We start from the raw sequence: 20402 nt of genomic DNA, 5'->3' as shown, positions 1-20402 counted from the left end.
TTTTTTAAAACATCTTTATTGGAGTATAATTGCTTTACAATGGTGTGTTAGTTTCTGCTTTATAACCAAGTGAATCAGTTATGCATATACATATCTCCCCATATCTCTTCCCTCTTGCATTGTAGTATCATTTTGAATAAAAGTGGGAAGAAGGGTGCATAAATGCAGTGGTATTGGGTTACCTCATACGGTTCTTTTCTTAAAAGAACATCAGGCCCAGTTTTAGTGGTAGGTATCAATCAAGAATGTCTATGAAATAAAGCACAAAATGCTCCAGAATTTCATTTTAAAAATGAGCTTTGCCTCCAGGACACAGTTCAGTTACTTGGAAATCCCTCTGGGGCTTGCCACACTTTGAGTGGGTCCAGCCCATCTCAAGCATTATCCCAACCCAGGTCTGTCCGACTCCCTGATCGGAGAAGGTGGGATCTGAGACAGGCTTGATGCTTGGATGAGGTTTCACTGGCCGACATACGGGAGGAAGGTGAGGACCAGCGAGTTCATCCTTCCATTCCTGGTGCCCAGAACAGCACCTAGCCTGGGGGAGGGGCTCAGAAAATATCTGAGGACATCCCAAGTGAGGGAGGAGAATAAGCAGAGACCTGGGGGCAGCAGGGGGTGGGGCTGGGTGTGATTAAGTTGCAGAGTGAGGCAGAAGAAAAGCACAGATTCATACAGAGATGGGGATTCACGTGCGACTCAATGCTATGCCTGCCTTCTACAGCTGTGGGCATGTTTCCTGCTACGCGCTGGCTGCTTTCAGAGTGATGTGCCCCTCCGAGGCTCACTGCCTCCTCCCTGTCACCTGCTTCTCTCCCTCCCCTCGTCTGTGAGTGGTCCCATCCTCTTCAGGTCTCTAGACATGTCAGTTTTGGCTTAAAAAACTCCACTGGATTCCCAACACCCTTGGAATAAAAACCCAGACCCCCCGACCCTGCCCAGCCCCACAATCCCCTGTTCACTCCACGCAGCCTCGCTTGCCCTTGGCTTGTCCTTGCCCACCTGAAACAGGTCCTCTCTAAAAGAAGGACATAGCCGTGGAGGATACAGCATAAACTGGTTAGAATCGGCTAGGTCCAAGGGGGCGTAAGATTCGAATTCCAGGGGGAACAGGAGCCCCATTACAGGCTCATTGTAACACATGAGCGAAATGACACACGCACCAGCACCAGGACAGTTCCGAGGCTGACCATAAAGGTCAAAAAGTGGGTGGTGGGGATTCCCTGGTGGCGCGGTGGTTGAGAGGCTGCCTGCCGATGCAGGGGACATGGGTTCGTGCCCCGGTCCGGGAAGATCCCACATGCCGTGGAGCGGATGTGCCCGTGAGCCATGGCCACTGAGCCTGCGCGTCCAGAGCCTGTGCTCCGCAACGGGAGAGGCCACAACAGTGAGAGGCCCGCGTACAGAAAAAAAAAAAAAAAAAAAAGTGGGTGGTGGCCCAATGCCTCGAAATCCCCGCCCCTTCCCCAAAATATTAGAGTTGTCCCAATCCTCCCACTCATTAGCCTATAAAATTACCCAGCCCATAAAAACTAACCGCCCCATATTTGGGGGCCTCTAGCCTTCTGAGATGGCCCACACTCTGTCTGTGGAGTGTGTTTCTCTCTAAAGAAATCCACTTCTTACTTTGTCTCTCACTGAATTCTTTCTGCATGAGACATAAAGAACCTGAGCTTTATTAAGTCCCGAGACCAGATGCGTGATCTCGATTAAAAGATAGTGGGTTCTGACTGGGTTCGAGTCCCAGCCCACGGGTTCAAGTCCCACCTGAGTTCCATGGTTGCACACCCACTAAGCTGGTCCCCCATGGCCTCCCCCCTTGAAGCGCTGGCCACCACAACACACAGTTTATTTTCTCCACAGCACCACTGCTCTCTGAAGTGGGCTTGTTTATTCATCCGTTTACTTTTATTGTCTGTCACCACCTCCCAAATCTGTGAGTACAGGAATCTGACTGTCTTGCTTGGCTCTCCCTCCCTGGAGCCTGGAACGGGGCCTGACACCTAGAAGGAGCTCAAGAAACATGTTGAAGCAATGAAGGAATCCAGGGAATCAAAGCTCAGTCACAGCTGTGCGTTGGCTGCCCCTCTCCCAACCCAAGCCCTTTATCAGGGAACCACCTCTGATCAAATTAGAAAATGGTTTCCTTTGGGCCCAAGTGCACTCGGCTGAAATGGGTGAGACTATGGGTGCCTTAAAGGAGTGACCCCATTTTGTCCATGCTCTAGTTTGCACTCAGGCTGCTTTGTGGAACCACCCAAGCCACAAGGCGACCTGTGTTCTCCCTGGTGGGGCCAGTGCTCAGGAGACCTTGTAGCCAAGAGATACCATTCTCTCAAATATTTACCAGGCCCTGCCCTCGGAACTGGGTGGCAAGAAACCTACACTGAGGGAGAACTCTAATGCACCGACACGGGTGATCCCTGAGGCTGCACCCATGTCACGGGCACAGGTGCGCTGGTTGACTGGTGATGTCTGCAGCGGGAGGGCAGAAGCTCTGGGGCCTGAATGCAGAAGGGCCTCACCTGACGTGATGGCGGCGTCCCTCCTTAAGTTCTCGGCCTCGTGCTTCAGGGAGGTGATATCCAGGGTCTGGCTCAGCACCTGGTTGTAGCCTTGTTGTAGGGCACTGATCTGTGGAAGGAGGCAACACACAGTCAGAGGGGGTCAGCCAGGCCTGCAGGACACGCCGGTACTTCTCCAACGTTGGGCAAAGAGTCGGGCTGATCTTGGATCGGGGTGTTGGGGAAACCAAGGTTTTCAGTTGTCACTAGTGGAAGGGGCAGGAGGGGCCTGTTCCTTCAGTGACCACCATGTCATCGGTCCTCAAGACACGAACCTTATCTTTGTGGCCACCCAGGGGCTCCGGTGCTGCTGTCTTCCTATGACCTGTGGGTTTTCATCCATAAATAGACCAGCTGTTGGTTCCAGATCATCCAGCACTGACTGGATGCACAGCAAAGTTCAAGAGCCGGGAGCAGGTTATGAAATGAATTCCCTCTAATGAGAATAGAGGGTAGTTTATACCTCACAGAACACTCCAGAGTTTACAGAGCCCGTTCACACATGCTACACTGATACTCGTCACAGCGTTGCTGAAGGCTGACGTTCCCATTAATGTGCCCATTTTGCAAGGGAGCCAGGTTGAGACTCAGAGAGGCGAGGCCCCCTGCTCGGGATCACGCGGCTGGTCAGACGTGGAGTCTGATTCAAACCCAGTCTTTAGTTGCCTGGTTCCTCCTTCCCAGGTGGCTCTAGGAATGAGCGTGAGAAGTTGGAGGCTGTAAAGCATGGCATGGACTCGGGAGCCGGACTGTGGCCTTCAAGTCCTGTCTCTGCCAGTTAACGGGCTTTGTGAACACAAGGAGGACACCATATTCTGTTTCCTTTTGTTCAGTCTGTACGCGGGGTGATGGTAGTCCCAACCTGATAGGATTGTTAGAAGTATTTTAATAAGTTAACATGTGTACAGGTGCTCAGATCAAGCCTGGCACACGGCACAGGGGGATGAGCTGTGACGGTCCTCTCCTCTGACTACCCACAGGGTGTTTTTTTTCTTTTGTTTTGGGTTTATTTTGGTTTTTTTTTGTGGTACGCGGGCCTCTCACTGTTGTGGCCTCTCCCATTGCGGAGCACAGGCTCCGGTCGCGCAGGCTCAGCGACCATGGCTCAGGGGCCCAGCCACTCCGCAGCATGTGGTATCTTTCCGGACCGGGGCACGAACCCGTGTCCCCTGCATCGGCAGGTGGACTCTCAACCACTGCGCCACCAGGGAAGCCCTCACGGTGTGTTTTAGCTTCAACTTCCCTCGTCCGTCTCTGGGGAAGGTAGTTGGTAATCTTTATGTGTGCATTTGTAAGCCTTGCCAGGCTCACTTAAATGCCAGTGTGGTTGTTATTAAGAGGAAATACAGGGGCTTCCCTGGTGACGAGGTGGGTGACAGTCCGCCTGCCGATGCAGGGGACACGGGTTCGTGACCCAGTCCGGGAAGATCCCACATGCCGCGGTGCGGCTGGGTCTGTGGGCCATGGCCGCCGAGCCTGCGCATCCGGAGCCTGTGCTCCGCAATGGGAGAGGCCACAAGAGTGAGAGGCATGTGTACCACAAAAAAATAATAATAATAAAAAAATAAAGGAAATACAGGAATCGTGGGTGGGAGCACCACAGGCCAGCTCTATCTATGGCTGCTGTGAGCACCCTCTAAATCCATGGCTCAGAGCCCCCTCAAGGGCGGGCCCCCCTCCAGGGGTCTAGGTCTACACGTGGGGTGCGGAAGGCTCTCCATCAAATGCAACGTTGGTAAGGGCCCGAAAGTAGCTGCCAGGCCTCGGCCTCCACAGAGCAGGTACCCGAGAGGCCGGGAAAGAGAGCTGGGCCCAGAACCCCCTCCCTCTCGGTCTGATGTGGCCAGACTGCTTGTTCTGAGTGGCCCGGACATTCCCACCTCAAGGTGCACTGTGGGCCTTTGCCCTGTGATTTTTCAGATGTCAGGCCTCAGTACTCCCACAGGGACACGTTTATTGGGGCATAAATGTCAAGCAATCCGTAGACAGGACAAGAGCTAGCTTGTTTTGTTTTTTTTTTTTTTTTTCGCTGTACGCGGGCTTCTCACTGTTGTGGCCTCTCCCGTTGTGGAGCACTGGCTCCGGATGCGCAGGCTCAGTGGCCATGGCCCACGGGCCCAGCCACTCTGCGGCATGTGGGATCTTCCCGAACCGGGGCACGAACCTGTGTCCCCTGCATCGGCAGGCGGACTGTCAACCACTGCACCACCAGGGAAGCCCCACTAGCTTGTTTTGATAGATCAAAACGGAAGTGACAAAGAGAAGGATGCAATTTCTTTTCTTTTTTTAAAAATAAATTTTATTTATTTTTGGCTGCGTTGGGTCTTTGTTGCGGTGCATAGGCTTATTGTGGCACCTTCTCTTGTTGCAGAGCCTGGGCTCTAAGCACACGGGCTTCAGTAGTTGTGGCACGAGGGCTCAGTAGCTGTGGCGCACAGGCTTACATGCTCCACGGCATGTGGGATCTTCCCGGACCAGGGCTCGATCCCGTGTCCCCTGCAATGGCAGGCGGATTCCTAACCACTGTCCCACCAGGGAAGTCCTGGGTGCAATTTCTTTGTTCTCCTAAGGTAAGGTTGCCAGATTTAGGGGAGGAAAAAAGGATGTTCACTTAAAATAGGATTTCAGATAATGAATAATATTTTAGTGCAAATGTGTCCCATGCAATATTTGGGACACACGCTAAAACGAAATTCTAAAATTCAAATTTAACTGGGTGTCCTTACTTTATCTGGCAACCCCACCCGAAGAGAGTTCCTAAACTTCAGTCATTCATATACCACTTTCACCATTTTTCCCATGTCTCTTGGCTAGCCCCACTATAATTTCTTAGCATTTTTCGTAGAAGCAGCTCCCTTTTTAAACTTAAAAACGTGCATTAAATTAAAAATAACTGTTATAAGAGTAAATAGAGACTCAGTGTCTTAAATAAAAATAATCCCTCCAAAAGAAGAAATACAGGAATTTCCCTGTTTACCATCAGACCAGGTTGCGGGCATCACACTAAAAAAAAAAAAAAAAAAAAAAGATTGGGGGGAGGTGGTGGGCATGCCCAGGTAATGGAGTTCGGGCGTGCTGATATGGCCACCAGATGGCGCTCACAGCCTTTGGTCTTGGTTTGTGTCCTTGGAAATCTTGTCATTATTACTCTGGTAGAATTAACAGAACCGTCAAGGTGTCACAAGTTTTCTGACTCGTTTCATACACCATCATGGTTCAGAGTCTAGGACATTTGGGGCAGTTACACTTACTTTTTCCCTGGGGCACCTGAGACATTATTGGGGGGGTCTATGCTAGAAGTTGCGGGGACACAGGCCACTCTGACCCCCACTCTCCCCAAGGCTATACTTTTGCATGTTTGTGCTTTGGAAACTTTGAGTGAAAAAATTCTTTCACATCTTACTTTTCTCTGTTGGGGGGAAATACAACTTTTCCATAAAAGGTCCTTGGAACACTGAAAGTGTTTGTAAGCTCTTCTCAGCTTAATGCTTTTATTTGCATGATACCAGAGATAGAACACACAGAGACAAACTTCCAGAAGGGAAAACATACGTTCCCCTCTAAGACTCCAGTGGTTTTGACAGATTGAAAATATTTCAATCTGAGTGTCAGAGTTTTAGGATTTCGGATTGCTGGAAAACTCCAAAGAGTCTTCAAACCTCTTTGATACTTTTACTATCAAAGTAAATATCCATATTGTTTGTAATGGCATAAATTCCAAGATGTTTAATGTCTGTTAAGCTGTGTAATAAAATGGGCACTGAATCATAAGAAAGTTAAGAGTGCTAGGAGGAGTGATTGTTTCAGGATGATAATTTGGCTTCTAATTAGCACAGGCGTATAAGAGCACATGGAGGTAAGAATTTTCTAGTGATACTGTAGCAGGTCGAAGATCTCTGAGAGCAAATCATTATGCACACACCTTCGGGGACCAGGGAAAACACATAAAGTAATCAGAACCATAAATCAACCTGCCATGTGGCTTACACTTCTGGTGGAATGCTCTGCAGGCAGTAGAATAGTTAAGAAACTAAAATGTCAGTGGATGAAACTCGATTTGAGTTCAAACCGATGGAGCCTCTGGTTCATATATGCCTTGCTATAAAATATTCTTCTTCAGTTATAAGTGAAGCTCCAGGAGTAGGGGCGGCAACAGCATGATGCATCAGTGTAATTATTTCTAGATAATTTCTTTGTAAAAAAACATTTTTTCCCCCAGATATCGGCAGCCACTTTAAATAAAACTCAAATTGGGACCGGCTGATATTCAAAGCTATGTGGAAATTATATAATATTCTATGTCAAATATATTTCAATTATTTAAATAAAGGTATGTGGGGAATTCCCTGGCAGTCCAGTGGTTAGGACTCTGTGCTTCCACTGCTGGAGGCCTGGGTTTGATCCCTGGTCAGGGAACTAAGATCCTGCAAGCCGCGTGGTATGGCCAAAAATAAAAAAGGTATGTGGGAATAATTCAGCCTCATCCATGTACCTGAAAAAGACATGTCATTTTCTCAGGAAAGCTCTGAAATGGGAGAATAACTGAAAGGAATATTTCAGCAAAATTGTGTTCAGTTCAAGAAAAAGATGCTCATTAATGTGTCAGCTACCTGTCAAGGTAGCTGTTTGCACTAATAATTCCTACAGGACCTGTTACTTTCATTGTTTTTTCAAAACAAGGTTTGAAGGAGTGTCATTAGTTCATTTAAATATTAGAGCATGTATTTGTTGACTTGTTTTTTCTGTCTCCCTCACTAGAGCATAACAGGGGGAAGGATCATGTCTGTCTTGTTCTCTGCTGAATTCTCAGAGCCTGGAAGAGGGCATGGCACGGGATAGGCCCCCCAAAATATTTCTTTGGATTAATGGACGGATGGATGGATGGATGAATAAAGAACAAACAAACAGACATGGTCCTAACAGAGTTCTAGAAGGTTACTGGGCCCAACCTTTGCCTTCATGGAGCTTACAGTTTCCTGCTAGAATCTCCTAGGTTCACCATACACAATCTGTGTCCTTTCTAGAGCACCATTTCTAGGATTGAAACTGTGTACCTAGAATCGGTTACAGAGGGAAAGACAGTAAACAGAGAACAAGAGAACAAGGGCCCCCAAGCACTGACTACGTTTTTTTTTTGCTCTCTCTTTTTTAAAAATGTTTATTTATTTATTTATATTTTTCTTATTAGTCACCCATTTTATACACATCAGTGTATACATGTAAATCCCAATCTCTCAATTCATCATACCACCACCCCCACCCCCTGCCGCTTTCCCCCCTTGGTGTCCATACGTTTGTTCTCTACATGTGTGTCTCCATTTCTGCTCTGCAAACTGGTTCATCTTTACCATTTTTCTAGGTTCCACATATATGCGTTAATATAGGATATTTGTTCTTCTCTTTCTGACTTACTTCACTCTGTATGGCAGTCTCTAGATGCATCTACGTCTCTACAAATGACCCAATTTTGTTCCTTTTTATGGCTGAGTAATATTCCATTGTATATATGTACCACTTCCTCTTTAACCATTCGTCCGTCGATGGGCATTTAGGTTGCTTCCATGATCTGGCTATTGTAAATAGTACTGCAATGAACATTGGGGTGCATGTGGCTTTTTGAATTATGGTTTTCTCTGGGTATATGCCCAGTAGTGGGATTGCTGGGTCCTATGGTAATTCTATTTTTAGTTTTTTAAGGAACCTCCATACTGTTCTCCATAGTGGCTGTATCAGTTTACATTCCCACCAACAGTGCAAGACGGTCCCCTTTTCTCCACACCTTCTCCAGAATTTGTTGTTTGTAGATTTTCTGATGATGCCCATTCTAACTGGTGTGAGGTGATACCTCATTGCAGTTTTGATTTGCATTTCTCTAATAATTAATGATGTTGAGCAGCTTTTCATGTGCTTCTTGGCCAGCGGTATATCTTCTTTGGAGAAACGTCTATTTAGGTCTTCTGCCCATTTTTGGATTGGGTTGTTTGTTTTTTTAATATTGAGCTGCATGAGGTCTTTATATATTTTGGATATTAATCATTTGTCAGTTGCTTCCTTTGCAAATATTTTCCCCCAGTCTGAGGGTTGTCTTTTCATCCTGTTTATGGTTTCCTTTGCTGTGCAAAAGCTTTGAAGTTTCATTAGGTCCCATTTGTTTATTTTTGTATTTATTTCCATTACTCTAGGAAGTGGATCAAAAAATATCTTGCTGTGATTTATGTCAAAGAGTGTTCTTCCTATGTTTTCCTCTAAGAATTTTAGAGTGTCTGGTCTTACATTTAGGTCTCTAATCCGTTTTGAGTTTATTTTTGTGAATGGCGTTAGGGAGTGTTCTAATTTCATTCTTTTACATGTAGCTGTCCAGTTTTCCCATCACCACTTATTGAAGAGACTGTCTTTTCTCCACTGTATATCGTTGCCTCCTTTGTCATAGATTAGTTGACCATAGGTGTGTGGGTTTATCTCTGGGCTTTCTATTCTGTTCCATTGACCTATATTTCTGTTTTTGTGCCAGTACCATATTGTCTTGATTACTGTGGCTTTGTAGTATAGGCTGAAGTTAGGGAGTCTGATTCCTCCAGCTCCGTTTTTTTCCCTCAAGACTGCTTTGGCTATTCGGGGTCTTTTGTGTCTCCACACAAATTTTAAGCTTTTCTGTTCTAGTTCTCTAAAAAATGCCATTGGTAATTTGATAGGGATTGCATTGAATCTGTAGATTTCTTTGGGTAGTAGAGTCATTTTCACAATATTGATGCTTCCAATCCAAGAACATGGTATATCTCTCCATCTGTTGCTATCATCTTTAATTGCTTTCATCAGTGTCTTACAGTTTTCTGCATACAGGTCTTTGTCTCCCTAGGTAGGTTTATTCCTAGGTATTGTATTTTTTGGTTGCAGTGGTACATGAGAGTGTTTCCTTAATTTCTCTTTCAGATTTTTCATCATTAGTGTATAGGAATGCAAGAGATTTCTGTGCATTCATTTTGTGTCCTGCAACTTTACCAAGTTCATTGATTAGCTCTAGTAGATTTCTGGTGGCATCTTTAGGATTCTCTCTGTAGAGTATCCTGTCATCTGCAAACAGTGACAGTTTTACTTCTTCTTTTTCAATTTGGATACCTTTTATTGCTTTTTCTTCACTGATTGCTGTGGCTAGGACTTCCAAAACTATGTTGAAGAATAGTAGTGAGAGTGGACATCCTTGTCTTGTTCCTGATCTTAGAGGAAATGCTTTCAGTTTTTCACCATTGAGAATGATGTTTGCTGTGGCTTTGTCATATATGGCCTTTACTATGGTGAAGTAGGTTCCCTCTATGCCCACTTTCTGGAGAGTTTTTATCATAAATCAGAGTTGAATTTTGTCAAAAGCTTTTTCTGCATCCATTGAGATGATCATATGGTTTTTCTTTTTCAATTTGTTAATATGGTGTATCACATTGATTGATTTGCATATATTGAAGAATCCTTGCCTCTTTGGGATAAATCCCCCTTGATCATGGTGTATGATCCTTTTCATGTGTTGTTGGATTCTGTTTGCTAGTATTTTGTTGAGGATTTTTGCATCTATATTCATCAGTGATATTGGTCTGTAATTTTCTTTTTTTGTAGTATCTTTGTCTGGTTTTGGTATCAGGGTGATGGTGGCCTCAGAGAATGAGTTTGGGAGTGTTCCTTCCTCTGCAATTTTTTGGAAGAGTTTGAGAAAGATGGGTGTTAGCTCGTCTCTAAATGTTTGATAGCATTCACCTGTGAAGCCTTCTGGTCCTGGACTTCTGTTTGTTGGAAGATTTTTAATCACACTTTCAATTTCATTACTTGTGATTGGTCTGTTCATATTTTCTATTTCTTCCTGGTTCAGACTTGAAAGGTTATAACTTTCTAAGAATTTGTTCATGTCTTCCAGGTTGTCCATTTTATTGGCATAGAGTTGCTTGTAGTTGTCTCTTAGGATGCTTTGTATTTCTGCGGTGTCTGTTGTAACTTCTTTTTCCTTTCTAATTTTATTGATTTGAGTCCTCTCCCTCTTTTTCTTGATGAGTCTGGCTAATGGTTTATCAATTTTGTTTAACTTCTCAAAGAACCAGCTTTTAGTTTTATTGATCTTTGCTATTGTCTTCTTTGTTTCTATTTCATTCATTTCTGCTCTGATCTTTATGATTTCTTTCCTTCTGCTCACTTTGGGTTTTGTTTGTTCTTCTTTCTCTAGTTCCTTTAGGTGTAACGTTAGATTGTTTATTTGAGATTTTTCTTGTTTCTTGAGGTAGGCTTGTATAGCTATGAACTTCCCTCTTAGAACTATGGGATGCTTTTGCTGCATCCCATAGGTTTTGGATCGTCGTGTTTTCATTGTCATTTGTCTCAAGGTATTTTTTGATTTCCTCTTTGATTTCTTCAGTGATCTCTTGGTTATTTAGTAACGTACTGTTTAGCCTCTATGTGTTTGTGGTTTTTACAGGTTTTTCCCTGTAATTTATTTCTAATCTCATAGCGTTGTGGTCAGAAAAGATGCTTGATATGATTTTAATTTTCTTAAATTTCCTGAGGCTTGATTTGTGACCCAAAACGTGATCTATCCTGGAAAATGTTCCGTGCGCACCTGAGAAGAAAGTGTAATCTGCTGTTTTAGGATGGAATGTCCTACAAATATCAATTAAATCTATCTGGTCTATTGTGTCATTTAAAGCTTGTGTTTCCTTATTAATTTTCTCTTTGGATGATCTGTCCATTGGTGTAAGTGAGGTGTTCAAGTCCCCCACTATTATTGTGTTACTGTTGATTTCCTCTTTTAGAGCTGTTAGCGATTGCCTTTTGTATTGAGGTGTTCCTATGTTGGGTGCATATATATTTATAATTGTTATATCTTCCTCTTGGATTGATCCCTTGATCATTACGTAGTGTCCTTCCTTGTCTCTTGTAACATTCTTTATTTTAAAGTGTATTTTACCTGATATGAGTATTGCTACTCCAGCTTTCCTTTCATTTCCATTTGCATGGAATATCTTTTTCCATCCCCTCACTTTCAGTCTGTATGTGTCCCTAGGTCTGAAGTGGGTCGCCTGGAGACAGCATATAGATGGGTCTTGTTTTTGTATCCTTTCAGCAACCCTGTGTCTTTTGGTTGGAGCATTTGATCCATTCACGTTTAAGGTAATTATCGATATGTATGTTTCTATGACCATTTTCTTAATTGTTTTGGGTTTCCCACTTAGAGAAGTTCCTTTAACATTTGTTGTAGAGCTGGTTTGGTGGTGCTCAATTCTCTTAGCTTTTGCTTGTCTGTAAAGCTTTTGATTTCTCCATCGAATCTCAATGAGATCCTTGCTGGGTAGAGTAATCTTGGTTGTACGTTCTTCCCTTTCATCACTTTAAGTATATCATGCCACTCCCTTCTGGTTGGTAGAGTTTCTGCTGAGAAATCAGCTGTTAACCTTCTGGGAGTTCCCTTGTATGTTATTTGTCATTTTTCCCTTGCTGCTGTCAATAATTTTTCTTTAATTTTTGCCAAGTTGATTACTATGTGTCTCGGTGTGTTTCTCCTTGGGTTTCTCCTGTATGGGACTCTCTGTGCTTCCTGGACTTGGGTGGCTATTTCCTTTCTGATGTTAGGGAAGTTTTTGACTATAATCTCTTCAATATCTTCTCGGGTCCTTTCTCTCTCTCTTCTCCTTCTGGGACCCGTATAATGTGAACGTTGTTGTGTTTAATGTTGTCCCAGAGGTCTCTTAAGCTGTCTTCATTTCTTTTCATTCTTTTATCTTTATTCTGTTCCGCAGCAGTGAATTCCACCATTCTGTCTTCCAGGTCACTTATCCGTTCTTTTGCCTCAGTTATTCTATTGATTCCTTCTAGTGTGTTTTTTTTTTTCAGTTATTGTATTGTTCATCTCTGTTTGTTTGTTCTTGAATTCTTCTAGATCTTTGTTAAACATTTCTTGCATCTTCTCGATCTTTGCCTCCATTCTTTTTCTGAGGTCCAGGATCATCTTCACTATCATTATTCTGAATTCTTTTTCTGGAAGGTTGCCTATCTCCATTTCATTTAGTTGTTTTCTGGGGTTTTACCTTCTTCCTTCATCTGTTACATAGCCCTCTGCCTTTTCATCTTTTCTGTCTTTCTGTGAATATTGTTTTTGTTCCACAAGCTGCAGGATTGTAGTTCTTCTTGTTGCTGCTGTCTGCCCTCTGGTGGATGAGGCTATCTAAGAGGCTTGTGGAAGTTTCCTGATAGGAGGGACTGGTGGTGGGTAGAGCTGGCTGTGGCATTGGTAGGCAGAGCTCAGTAAAACTTTAATCTGCTTGTCTGCTGATGGGTGGTTCTGGGTTCCCTCCCTGTTAGTTGTTTGGCCCGAAGTGACCCAACACTGGAGCCTACCCGGGCTCTATGTTGGGGCTAATGGCAGACTCTGGGAGGGCTCATGCCAAGGAATACTTCCCAGAACTTCTGCTGCCAGTGTCCTTGTCCCTTGGTGAGCCACAGCTGCCCCCCGCCTCTGCAGGAGACCCACCAACACTAGCAGGAAGGTCTGGTTCAGTCTCCTATGGGGGTCACTGCTCCTTCCCCTGGGTCCCAATGCACACACTACTTTGTGTGTGCCCTCCAGGAGTGGAATCGCTCTTTCCCCCAGTCCTGCCAAAGTCCTGCAATCAAATCCCACTAGCCTTCAAAGTCTGAGTCTCTAGGAATTCCTCCTCCCATTGCTGGACCCCCAGGTTCGGAAGCCCGACGTGGGGCTCAGAACCTTCACTCCAGTGGGTAGACTTCTGTGGTATAAGTGTTCTCCAGTTTGTGAGTCACCCACCCAGCAGGGATGGGATTTGATTTTATTGGGATTGCGCCCCTCCTACTGTCTCTTTGCGCCTTCTCCTTTGTCTTTGCATGTGGGGTATCTTTTTGGGTGAGTTCCAGTGTCTTCCTGTCGATGATTGTTCAGCAGTTAGTTGTGATTCCAGTGTTCTCGAAAGAGGGAGTGACAGCATGTCCTTCTACTCCGTCATGTTGAACCAAATCTGACTACGGTTTTAAGCAGAATTACGCACTGAGGCCAAAATTCATCAATGAACAATTGCTTTTTTATCAACGTTGTTGAGATATAAATTATGTACAAGATCAGTGGCCAATTTTAAAGTAGTTCTTTAAAACTTAAAAAAAATTTTTTTTTCTTTTGGATTTAGTTTCAGGAGGAAGGAAGTTGACTGGTAAACCCAGACATTCTGGGTGGAGATTTTTTGGTGAAATTCCCTATAAATGAACCAGCAGCTGCCTTCAGGGTTTGATAAAGGCCTCAGTGTTTGGAACACTGTGGGGCTCCTTCTCCCCATCTCCAGCTCTTTCTGGCTGGGTCCGGGTGGGTGTGAGAAGTGGTCACTGAAGCGACAGGAGTTGGGTGGAAATGCAAAGTGGGTGTGAAAGCATGAGGTGTACAAGGTGGCAGAGCTGAACCCAAATCACATCACTGTCTCTCACTTGCTGTGCAAGCTGTAACAAGCTCCTGGGCATCTCTGAGCGTGCCTCAGTCTCCTCATCTGTAGAATGGCATGTGTCAAAAGACTGAGGTTTAAATAGCTAATGAGGGGACTTCCCTCATGGTGCAGTGTTTAAGAATCCCCCTGCCAATGCAGGGGACAGGAGTTCGAGCCCTGGTCCAGGAAGATCCCACATGCTGTGGAGAAACTATGCCCGTGGGCCACAACTACTGAGCCTACACTCTAGAGTCCGCAAGCCACAGCTACTGAAGCCCTAATGCTGCAACTACTGAAGCCCACGTGCCTAGAGCCCATGGTCTGCAGCAAGAGAAGCCACTGCAATGAGAAGCCCATGCACCACAGTGAAGAGTAGACCCTGCTCACTGCAACTAGAGAAAGCCCGTGCACAGCAACGAAGACCCAATGCAGCCATAAATAAATAAAATAAATAAATAAATAAATAAGCTAATGCACCCAAAGCACCTGCACCGGGGCCTGAACATGGTAGGCACTTAATCAAATCTAATATTGTTCTTACAAGGCTAGAAACTTGCCAACCCTCCACTCCCTGGATCTGCACTCTTCACCATGCTGTGCTCACTGCCCATTTCTAACTACCCGGGTGGCTCCCCCCAGGCTCTACCTGAGAGCTGTCACCCTGTGTTGTGACCCCAAGGCCCCGACCCACTTGTCTCTTAGCCCTACCTGGTTTTTCAAGCTCTGGATCTCTCTCTGTTGGGCATCGTCCTCTTCATGCAGAACCTGAAACTTGGGCGGGATCACCCTCTCCTTCTGCCTGGAGGTGGCTGTTTCCAACAGCTTCTGCCTCAGGTTGGCCACTTGGTTCTGCAGGCTTGCTATCACGGTGTCTTTGTATTTAGATTCAAGTTCAAAATCGGAGAGACGGCTGACTTCTTTTCCCAGCAGCCGAATTATTTCATCCTGGGTGGAGGCCAGATGGGAAATTTACTAGGTGTGGGTCTGGGTGTAAGGCTGAGCCCATTCAAAGAAATACAGGAAAAATATGGTATCATTCTTTGGGAAGGTGAGGGCAGGCAGGGAGGGAAAAAGCAGACTTTCAAGGCTATCTCTGTCACTTCGAAAATCTCATAGAGACAAGAATTGGGTTAAAATGAGGTAATTGTATATAGACTCCTGTAATGGATGTCTATACGTCACAGGTACGGAAACTTTCCTTTCCCCGAGAATTAGACTTTCATATTAAGAACAACCATCCCACTTGGGAACTTTTGTTGCTAGAAAGTTTACTTAGAGCGTTTTCATTTATAATATTCAGCCTAGCACACTGGGGACCTAGGAAAGGTAGTTAGGAAAACAACATTCTGTTTGACCACATTCTGCCTATAATGAGGGTTATTTGTTTTAACTTAAAACATTCTGAACTATTTGTTTTCCCTTTCCTCTCTTCTAATATTTCCTGCCTCTTTTGGCTATTCATGTATGAATTTTTTCCAGGTAACTCAATCTGGAAAGTAAATGAGACAGGAATACTGATTTATTTGCATGGGCTCATGTAAACTTTCGGCTGGAAAAACAAAATTGCTGGTAGACTGTACCCACAGGTATAATTAACCCTGTCCTCCATCTCTCCAGTGATAAAGCTCTGCAGCCAAAGAATTGGTTAGGTTTTCCAAAAAAGGAAAAAAAAATCCCCCAAACTTCTCACCAGACATTATCAATAAAATGTCAGAAAAACTGAAGAAGAAGAAGAAGAAAAATTTCCCCAGAGGCCTTTTCCAAAGCAGTCACGGGAGGAGGTAAACGGGCAATTTCTGGGCCAGCTCATTCCCAGGAGAGCCGTCCAGTCAGGCTCACGACCTGCTAGTTCCGTGACCTGGGGAAGGACAGGGTCTTGCTCATGAGAAAGCCTGTCTGACATTGCCAGCTGCTGCCAGGGGCCTTCCTTTGGGTCCTTGTGAAAGTTGGTGGCAAAACTTCAGGAGAGAGCATCAGACATATTCCCTACTCCTGGGCAGTTTCCCCTGTTTCACCCTGTTATGATCAGCCAGGTGCTTATTCATTTCTCATGCAACAAACATTCATCGGGCAGCAACTAAGTGCCAGGCCCCGTGCCAGTGCTGGAATATAAGAAGTTTGCAGAGGGCAGTGGACAGCTGTGGGTTCTGCTTTCCTGCTGAGGGTCCCCTTGCCCTTCTTGGAGGGAGTGTTCCTCCTTCCATTTGGTCTGGGTAGGACTGTCAGTCATGTGCCTTGCTCCTTCCTGTCCCACCTCCCCATGTGCATGTGGCCCAAGCTGGTCAATCAGAGATTTCACACATCGATTACAGAGGGAGAGGATCTTGCCTTCTTTTGGATCATGTAGGCTTGTTTGCCTGAGTTTGTCTTTTCTAACACACAAAGCCAGCCTTATGAAGAAAGCCAGACACTGAGGGAAACAGAGGGGAGAAGTTGGTAGTGGGGAGGTGTTCTGATGACATTATTCAAGCTCCTGGATCTAGCCATACCTGAAGCTAGTGGCCCTTTAAATTTTCCAATAAGATGAGCTAATCAATGCTCCCCCTCAAGCTAATTTGTTTATTGTCACTTGAAGGAGTCCTGGCAAGTCAGGGTATAAACGACTTATAAAGAGAAAGAATTATTTCTATTATAAATAGAAAAAATGATAAATGGCTTATAAAAATTTTCTATAAATAGAAAAAATTATAGTGGTTGCACTATATTTCCAAGTTAAAATTGAGGCAGGTTGAAAAATGGCTACAAATACTTTGCAGTTTTGCCATCCAGTCTATTTCCCCACCCTCTAGTCTGGGCTGGCCCCGTGACTAGCTTTAACCAACGGAATGGAGTGGAAGTGATGCTGCATGATCTCCAGGCAAGTTCTTACAGGCTGTGCAGCTTCTGCTCTGGCCCCCTGGGAACCCCGAGACCACCGTGCTGTGATGAAAAACCACATGCACAAAGGGGCGCACCAGTCCAGGCGTCCTGGCTGAGGCCCTAGATGTGGGAAGGAGGCCAATGGAGACCGACCACCAGCCTGGCCAAGCCAGCGGCTTACTGAGGCCGCATGAGTGAGGCCAGGGGACGCGAGCAAAGGAACCTTCCAGGTCAACCCATAGATTCTGGGGAATAATGAATTGCTGTTGGAAGCCGCTAAGTTTTGGGATGGCTTGTTACACAGTGATAAATACAGAATCTGAGTGTGGCTTCTCGCCTTTCTGCAACATTTTTCAGAGTCTGGTCCCAGGATGCCTGGGTTGGAACCCCCTGCCTCCTGAAGGTTTGGATTTCCGTGTCTGACAAGAACCCCAGGTAGGTCTGCTCCTCACAAACTCTGAGAATTGCTGCAGGAGCAGGCCCTGGACCTGAAGGAAAGCGAGATATTATAGACTGCTTCTTTTAGAGTAACTTTCGAGTCGTATCTAAGTGGGGAGAAATTGACCTGGGCCCTTCCCAGGATGGCTTGAATCCACCTGTTCTGCTCACATCCCTGCTTTAAACCTCTCTGGTTCTTTAACGAGTCTCTTGGCCCAGGCCTCCCTGACTTCAGGGCTCAATTCCTCCTGCTAGGAACGTGTTTTTGCGTCACTGTTCCATCACTGAAGGTTGACCAAGTGATTACTGTGTGGGAGTTAGAAGTACCCGCTGAGAAGCTAACCAGACCTCGCTTTGAATCCTAACACTGCTCCTTGCACTGGGCAGCCGTGAACACATCACTGAACCTCTCTGAGCTTCAGTTTCCTCATCTGCAAAGTGAGGCTGATAAAATCTAGTTTGAAGATGGTGAAGATTAACGAGCTAATAAATGTCAAGTGCACAGGACATGGCCCAGCACACAGTAGGTGCTCAGTACCTTGTAGTTGTAGATGTTATTTGGGATAAAATGAGCAGTGGCCAAACCTGGCTGAATGTCTTGGGAGGAAGAGGTGGTTTCTTGGAAGTAGGAAAAAGGGACGGTCCTTGAGACACAGAGAACAAGAGGCAGTGGCAATCTCTCCATGGTCCCTCTTGCTGCTGTAGCTCTGTGCTTCCCCGAGACCCCTCACCTTATCATACTGGGCCAGGTCCTCGTCCACAAAAAATTTCTCTGTAGGGCTCTGCCCCAGGAATTTCCTCGGCCACTGATTGTTCCGACAGTTCCGCCGCGTTGGTCCACACTAACACACAAGGTCAACAGAGAATGCAGAGGAGACAGTGAGTTTCCCCAAAGTCTTAAAGAATATTTTCAGATTAACCTTCACATTCATGAGACTTATGCACTGAAAGCATTACAGGAGGACTGGAAAGGGTAAGAGCTGCCTCATTTCTCTTCCCCAGCGTTAACTGCACTGATGCACTATGGTGTGTCTCTTTCCAGACTTTTTTCTATGCTGCATAAGAGCTGAGGACCTTGGGCAAGTCATTTGCTCTCTCTAAGCCTTCGTTTCCACATACATAATTCAGGATCCCTGATAGTCTCTGTTATAAAGGGCTATCTGGAGATTAAATAGAATAATGATATAGAGCAGGGGTTGGCAAACTATGGCCCTGTGGCCCAATCTGGAATTCTGCCTATGTTTGTAAATAAAGTTTTATTGCAACATAGCCACAGTGATCATTTACATATTATTTATGGCTGCTTCCCAGCTACAAAGGCAGAGCTGAGTAGTTGCAGCAGAGACCATGTGACCCACAAATCCTAAAGTATTAACTATCTGGCTCTTTACAGGAAAAGTTTGCTGACCCCTCAAGTAGAGCATTTAGCACTAAATATTAGCTATATATTTTTTATTGCAGTCATATCTTTTCAAAAAACAAAAATGCATTTACATGACAGAGATTCTTATCCAGCTTACTTTTCAGCTAACAATATCAAAAACATCTTCCCATGTCAGTATTTGAGGCTGTACTTGGTTCTTTTCCAGGGTAGCATTGTGGTCCATTGTCCAAGTGTGCCAGACGTGTTTAACTAGGATCCACTTGATAGACATTTAAGCTTTCCTATATTTTTTCTTATTTACCCCAGTATTACAAGGCCTTTTTATATGACTTTCAGGGATTATGGCATTGTGTTTGGGGACCCCACTCTGTATCACATCAGACATCTCACAATTCACTCACATCAACACTGAATACATTTCTTTTTATTGGTGTAGAAACGTTTGTAAAGATTTCTATAATTCTACGTGTGAGATCACTTGGGCCCAAGCAGCATATTTTAAATTTCCAAGTGACTATGGTTTCTGGACAGTCACTGCACATTCTTATCTTCTTGTGAAGTGAGAAACTGAACAAATTGTTTTCAGTGGTGATGAAACTTTAATGAGTATTAACATTAATGATGAATGAAGCACGCACTGTCATGTTTGTGGACATTCATCATTTATTCATTTTGCTTCTGTATTTTTTATTTATGCATTTTAGAGTCCAAGATTCCTGCCCCCCAGCCAGGTCTCAAACCTCTTTGTGGACCCCAGAACCTCTAGTGGACATAGCTGATGGCCTGTGGTGCCCAGAGAATGCACAGCCTTGCGTGTTGAATGAGCAGCCCTGGCCACACTGTTTCCTGGGGCACGAGGAAGAGAAGGGGCTGGAACTTCAGCAGCTGCCCATTTTCTCTCCCTCCACCTCCCCAGCTAGGTCCATGATTAGAAAACTTTTATTTGAAGCTCACTGCCCCCATCTGACTCTCTTGGATCCTGAGCAGCAAAGTCCTAACTGACTACAGCAGCAGTGACTGATAGAGAAATAAGGGAGCTACAGAATGCAATTTTCAATTTTCTCGTAGTCACGTTAAAAAGGTAAAAAGAAGAGAGGAATTTTTAATGATCAATTTTATTTAACCCAATACATTAAAAAGCATCATTTCAACACGCGATCGACAAAAAATATGGAGATATTTTATATTCTTTTTCTTCGAGGCATGAAGCCTTTGAAATCTGGGGTTTATTTGACACTGATTGCGCATCTCAATTTGGAAACTGAATTTTCAGGAGGAAGATTTCATCTGTTTTCAGATTCCTCAAGAAATCGGCTCTCATTGGAGGAAGGTACTGACTGGCCTGTGTCCCCAGGGAGGGCCTCGGGGTCTGACCCTAACTGGGCCCCTGTCCAGTCTCAGCTTAGAGTTCTGGCGTCTGATGCCATCTCTAGGGGTGACTCCGGCTGCCTCTACGACCGTGTCGTGGCTGTCTTGAGGGACGCTTCCCTGCAAGATGATGGCCGGAGGGGGGACTTCATCAATCTTACAGAACAGGCTGATCGATGGGGTCCCTTTACTGGGGAAGGTGTGTTTACTCAAAGTCTTTGTGGGGCTAGAATTTGCTCTGAGACTTGCTTTCCTTACACCCAGGCAGGGAGGTGCGGGAGCAGTTACCCCTCACCTGCCCCAAACTTCTTTACCGGCTACTGTTATTTATCA

At 45.0% G+C, this 20402-nt stretch overlaps 1 protein-coding gene and 1 pseudogene across 2 annotated transcripts in view; one reads left to right on the top strand and one right to left on the bottom strand.

The window, feature by feature from the left end:
* LOC309808830 (forkhead-associated domain-containing protein 1-like) overlaps positions 1 to 20402 on the top strand; it is a gene marked incomplete at both ends in the record, with an annotated part of 1104685 nt that overhangs the window by 495085 nt on the left and 589198 nt on the right. The window lies entirely within an intron of this gene.
* LOC309808004 (forkhead-associated domain-containing protein 1-like) overlaps positions 1 to 20402 on the bottom strand; it is an 87410-nt pseudogene that overhangs the window by 23946 nt on the left and 43062 nt on the right. Inside the window, exons 4-6 of the transcript in view lie at positions 18049 to 18159; positions 14729 to 14965; positions 2526 to 2634 (exon numbers count right to left, since the gene is read on the bottom strand). The product of the transcript in view is annotated as a forkhead-associated domain-containing protein 1-like (transcript). The remainder of the gene's footprint in view (positions 1 to 2525; positions 2635 to 14728; positions 14966 to 18048; positions 18160 to 20402) is intronic.

This window comes from Mesoplodon mirus, assembly GCF_964341445.2.
Source record: "Mesoplodon mirus genome assembly, chromosome: 7".
NCBI classification, from domain to species: Eukaryota; Metazoa; Chordata; class Mammalia; order Artiodactyla; family Ziphiidae; genus Mesoplodon; species Mesoplodon mirus.
The sequence above is the reverse complement of the archived record's forward strand: the minus strand, read 5'-3'. Positions and strand labels throughout refer to the sequence as shown.